The sequence below is a fragment of the Zingiber officinale genome, chromosome 1B (genome assembly GCF_018446385.1).
Source record: "Zingiber officinale cultivar Zhangliang chromosome 1B, Zo_v1.1, whole genome shotgun sequence".
Lineage (NCBI taxonomy): Eukaryota > Viridiplantae > Streptophyta > Magnoliopsida > Zingiberales > Zingiberaceae > Zingiber > Zingiber officinale.
This window is the reverse complement of record NC_055986.1, coordinates 37,037,649-37,043,648: the sequence shown is the minus strand read 5'-3', so window position 1 is coordinate 37,043,648 and position 6,000 is coordinate 37,037,649.

Below are 6,000 nucleotides of genomic sequence, written 5' to 3'. Positions count from 1 at the left end.
CATAGATGATTATTCAAGATACGGATACATTTACCTAATGCTCCGCAAGTCCGAGTGCTTTGATAAGTTCAAAGAATACAAGGCTGATGTGGAGAAACGACTAGGTAAAAGTATCAAGACACTACGGTCTGATCGTGGTGGCGAATACCTCTTAGGAGAGTTTAGGAATTACTTATCAGAGGTCGAGATTCAATCCCAACTGTCTGCACCTGGTACACCCCAACAGAATGGTGTGGCAGAACGAAGGAATTGGACTCTTATGGAGATGGTTAGATCGATGATGAGTTATTCAGAATTACCAAATTCGTTTTGGGGATACACTCTGGAAACAGCAGTGTACATTCTGAACTTAGTACCTTCTAAATCAGTTTCTTCTACTCCCACAGAATTATGGAATGGGCGAAAGCCCAGTCTAAGACATATTCGGATTTGGGGTAGTCCAGCACATGTGCTGAAACCAGATGCTGATAAGTTAGAATCTCATACAGAAGTTCGCGTGTTTGTGGGGTATCCCAAAGGAACGAAAGGTGGTTTATTTTATAGTCCTAAAGACCAAAAGGTCATTGTTAGCACCAATGCCCAGTTTTTAGAAGAAGACTATATAATGGATCACAAGCCCAGTAGCAAAGTTATTTTAGAAGAACTTAGAGAGGATACGTCTACTTCAGTACCAACAGTACAAGATGAAGTACCACAAGAGACTGCAACACGTGTCACACATGATACACAACCACAGACAGTGCCTCGTCGTAGTGGAAGGGTTGTAAGGCAGCCTGAAAGATTCATGTTTTTGGGAGAGTCTTCGGACTTGATCCCGGGTAAACATGAACCTGATCCCCGAACATATGACGAAGCACTCCAAGATATAGATGCAGCATCTTGGCAAAAGGCAATGAATTCTGAAATAGAGTCTATGTACTCTAATAAGGTCTGGGAGCTTGTAGAACCACCTGATGGTGTAAAAGCCGTTGGATGCAAGTGGATCTACAAAAGGAAAAGAGGGACAGACGGGAAGGTAGAAACCTTCAAAGCTAGGCTTGTTGCGAAAGGGTACACTCAGAAAGAGGGAATCGACTATGAGGAAACCTTTTCACCGGTAGCCATGCTTAAGTATATCCGGATACTTTTATCCATTGCTGCTCATATGGATTATGAGATTTGGCAAATGAATGTCAAGACAGCTTTCCTTAATGGAAGTCTTGAAGAGAACATCCATATGAAGCAACTAGAAGGGTTTATTGAAAAAGGCAAAGAGCATCTAGTGTGCAATCTCAATCGGTCCATTTATGGACTAAAGCAAGCTTCAAGGTCTTGGAACATCCGGTTTAATGAAGTAATCCAGTCATATGGATTTATTCAGTGTCCGGATGAGTCTTGTGTATACAAGAAGTGTAACGGAAACGTGATGGTATTTCTTGTACTATACGTAGATGATATTTTGTTAATTGGCAACAATGTCAAGGTATTATCGGACGTAAGGGTATGGTTGTCAAAACAATTTGATATGAAGGACTTAGGAGATTGTGCACACATTCTTGGGATCAAAGTTATAAGGGATCGCAAGAAAAGAATGTTGTGTCTGTCCCAAGCTTCATACATAGATACAATCCTTGCTCGTTTTAGCATGCAAGATTCCAAGAAAGGTTTCTTACCTTTTAAGCATGGAGTAGCTCTATCTAAAGAGATGTCTTCGAAGACATCAAAGGAGATAGAGGACATGAAAGCAGTTCCTTATGCTTCGGCTGTAGGAAGCCTAATGTATGCAATGTTATATATGAGACCTGATATCTGTTTTGCCGTGGGCATAGTTAGCAGATATCAGAGTAACCCTGGACAAGGACATTGGACTGCAGTAAAGCATATATTAAAGTACCTGAGAAGGACTAGAGATTATATGCTAGTTTACCAAGCAGATGATTTGCTCCCTGTGGGTTACACGGATTCAGATTTCCAATCAGATAGGGACAACAGTAAGTCTACATCAGGCTATGTGTTTACTTTGGGAGGTGGAGCCATTGCATGGAGGAGTGTTAAGCAGAAATGCGTTTCAGACTCAACCATGGAAGCTGAGTATGTAGCAGCCTCTGAGGCGGCTAAAGAAGCAGTATGACTCAGGAACTTTCTAATGGACTTAGATGTGATTCCTGGTTTGCCCAAAATCATCACAATTTATTGTGATAATAGCGGTGCAGTTGCAAACTCGAAGGAACCACGAGCCCATAAGGCAAGTAAACATATAGAGCGCAAGTACCACCTGATACGAGATATCGTGAAGCGAGGAGAAGTTGTCATCGCCAAAATTGCATCAGCAGATAACCTGGCAGATCTTTTCACTAAGGCCCTTCCGGCGAAAGCTTTCGATCGGCATGTGGAGGGAATGGGAATCAGATGTATGGCAGAAGATATGACAGCTTAGTCATTAGTATAAGTGGGTGATTGTTGGAATGTATACTGAAAGCCTAAGCTTTTGTAAACATTTATTTTGAATAAAGAATCACATTTGGTTAAATTGTCTACATTTAGTTGTAGTTGTTCAATTAGTTTATATTGTAGATAACATAGTATGTGGTGTCACATACAGAAGAGGATGTTATCAGTACCTTATAAATTATAAACAGTAGCTCACGACCAAAATGGAAAGGAACAAACCATTAGAAGGTCGTAGTGTAATTAGGTATAAGTTTATCTTGACTATATAATTACACTAGTACACTTAGAGTGTATTGAGTAGGACCATTAGAGGTCATTTGTTTTATACTGACTTTATAAAGGAACAAAGACCTTAGTTATTATGGAAGTGTGTACTCTTAATCCTAATATAATAACAAGCACATATATTTGATATTTATTTCTTTAATTTATCAATGGGTGAGATTTAGTTCGATAAATCAATAAGCTCGATAAGTTAGGAAATAATATTACTTATAGTGTGTATTGTTGATTATAGAAGGAAACTGTGTCCTAGTAATCTAGGTTGATAATGTCCCCAAGATGAGCTCATAAAGATTGTCATGTTAAACCCTGCAGGTGGACTTAGTCCGACATGACGATAAGGTTGAGTGGTACAATTCTTAGATTAAGATATTAATTAAATGAGTTGTCAGTAACTCACTTAATTAGTGGACATTCGACATCTTAAACACAGGGAGACTAACACACTCATAATAAGAAGGAGCCCAAAAATGTAATTTGGGATTGGTGCGGTAGTTCAATAATAGTTCTCTAGTGGAATGAATTATTATTGATAAAATTAAGTTGTGTGTTCGGGGCGAACATGGAATGCTTAATTTTATCGGGAGACTAAAACCAATTCCTCCTCTCGGTCTCTATCGTAACCTCTTAATTATAGAGTACTATACCCACCTTCTATACCCACCTAAAGGGGGCCGGCCAAACTAGCTTGGGGATCAAGCTAGGGCCGGCCTAAGCATGGTTTATGGGTGGCCGACCCTAGCTTGAACCCAAGCTAAAGGGGGCCGGCCCTAATGAAATTAAAAAAGAATTTTTATTTTTATTTTTATTTTTCTTATGTGGAAGATATAATTTATTGGAGAGAATTAAAATTAAAATATCTCTTCTATAAAAGATTAAAAAAAGAGATTAGATCTCTTTCCTTATTTGTAGATAGGAAAGATATTTTATTTTTTCTCTGAAAATTATTCACATGTTGAAAAATTAAAATTATAGAAAATTCTTTTTATTAACCATGAAGGGATTTTTGAAGAGAAATTTTATTTTTTTAAATTTCCGGAAACAAATTAGGAAGTTTTATTTTGTTGATTGAAACTCTCCTAATTTGTCCTTTTGATTGTGGCCGGCCATTGTATGGATAAAGAGGAAGTTTTATTTAATTCTTCCCAATTAATTCATGTCAAGGAAAGTTAAGGAAATTTTATTATAATTAAATTTCCTTATTTGCCAAAGCTAAGGAATATAAAAGAGGGGGTTGGGGTGCCTTCACAAGACACAACTTCTATTATTCTTCTCCCTCTTTTCTTCCTTGGTGTGGCCGGCCCCTTCAAGCTTTCTCTTCTCCTTGTTGTGGCCGAACCTCTTCTTCCTTTTGGAGATCAAGTTGTGGCCGGATACAAGCTTGGAGAAGAAGGAGAGAAAGCTTATATCCCTTGGAGCATTGGTGGTGTTTTTTCTTCATCCTTGGAGGTGCACTTGAGTTGGCCGAATCTTACAAGGAGGAGAAGAAGGTGTTTTGGTGGTTTCTCATCTCGGAAGATCGTTGCCCACACAACGTCCGAGGTTAGAAGAGGAATACGGTAGAAGATCAAGAGGTTTTTCTAAAAGGTATAACTAGTATTTTTCCTTTCCACATCATACTAGTTATTTTAGGAAATAATACCAAATACAAGAGGCATACTATTTTAGTATTTCGAATTTGCTTTCGATGTAGTGTTCTTTTGTTTGTTCTTTTCCTTGTGATTTGATTGTTCTTTTTGGTTGACCTAAAGTTATTTTAGGAAATTAAATATTAGCTTTCCTTAAAAGGTTTTGTCTAGTCGGTGGTGGTTGCTCCTATATCCAAGAAGGTCATGTGCCTCGCCACGTCAGTACTAGGAACCAATTATGGAAATTAATATTTAATGGAATTAGTAACTTAGGTGATTTGGATCGAACGTGTTAAGTTCCGCAGGAGATCCAAGTCAAAACCTAAAAGAACAAATAGATTAAATTTGGATCAAACGTGTTAAGTTCCGCAGGCAATCCAAGTTTAATTTAAAAGAACACATGGTAGCTAGGAAAAAGGTTCGGACCTTTGTACAAAATTTTTGTACAGTGGAACCATTAGGTTTTCCGAGTAGCAACCAACACTTGGCTCATCCATTTGGTCTTGGCCGGCCCTAGCTTGGGTTTCAAGCTAGCTTGGTCGACCCTATTTGATGGGTAAGAAGGTAGGTATGTGGTGGGTATAAATCTCTATATACAAGATGCTACGATAGGGACCGAGAGGAGAAATTGGTTTTGGTCTCCCGATGAAATTAAGCTTCCCGTGTTCGCCCCGAACACACAACTTAATTTCATCAATAATAATTCATTCCACTAAAGAACTATTATTGAACTACCGCACCAATCCCAAATTACATTTTGGGCTCCTTCTTATTATGAGTGTGTTAATCTCCCTGTGTTTAAGATGTCGAATGTCCACTAATTAAGTGAGTTACTGACAACTCATTTAATTAATATCTTAGTCCAAGAGTAGTACCACTCAACCTTCTCATCATGTCGGACTAAGTCCACCTGCAGGGTTTAACATGATAATCCTTATGAGCTCCTCTTGGGGACATTTTCAACCTAGATCACTAAGACACAGTTTCCTTTTATAATCAACAACACACACTATAAGTGATATCATTTCCCAACTTATCAGGCTTATTGATTTATCGAACTAAATCTCACCCAATGATAAATTAAAGAAATAAATATCAAATATATGTACTTGTTATTATATTAGGATTAAGAGCACACACTTCCATAATAACTGAGGTCTTTGTTCCTTTATAAAGGCAGTATAAAAGAAACGACCTCTAATGGTCCTACTCAATACACTCTAAGTGTACTAGTGTAATTATATAGTTAAGATAAACTAATACATAATTATACTACGACCTTCCAATGGTTTGTTCCTTTCCATCTTGGTTGTGAGCTACTGTTTATTATTTATAAGGTACTGATAACATGATCCTCTGTGTGTGACACCACACACCATGTTATCTACAATTTAAATTAATTGAATAACTATATTTATCATAAATGTAGACATTTGACCAATGTGATTCTTTATTTCTAGATAAATGTTTATACCAAAAGCTAGGCTTTTAGTATACATCCTAACAATAATGCCCCAAAAATAGTACATCCAAACTTCCAAGCTATCGTTTCACAACTCAATGAACATGTCAATAACCTCTATTATACATTTTCAATAAAAAATCTACTCATAATATACAATCACATCTTAATGTTGTTACAATAAAGATTGTCACCCAA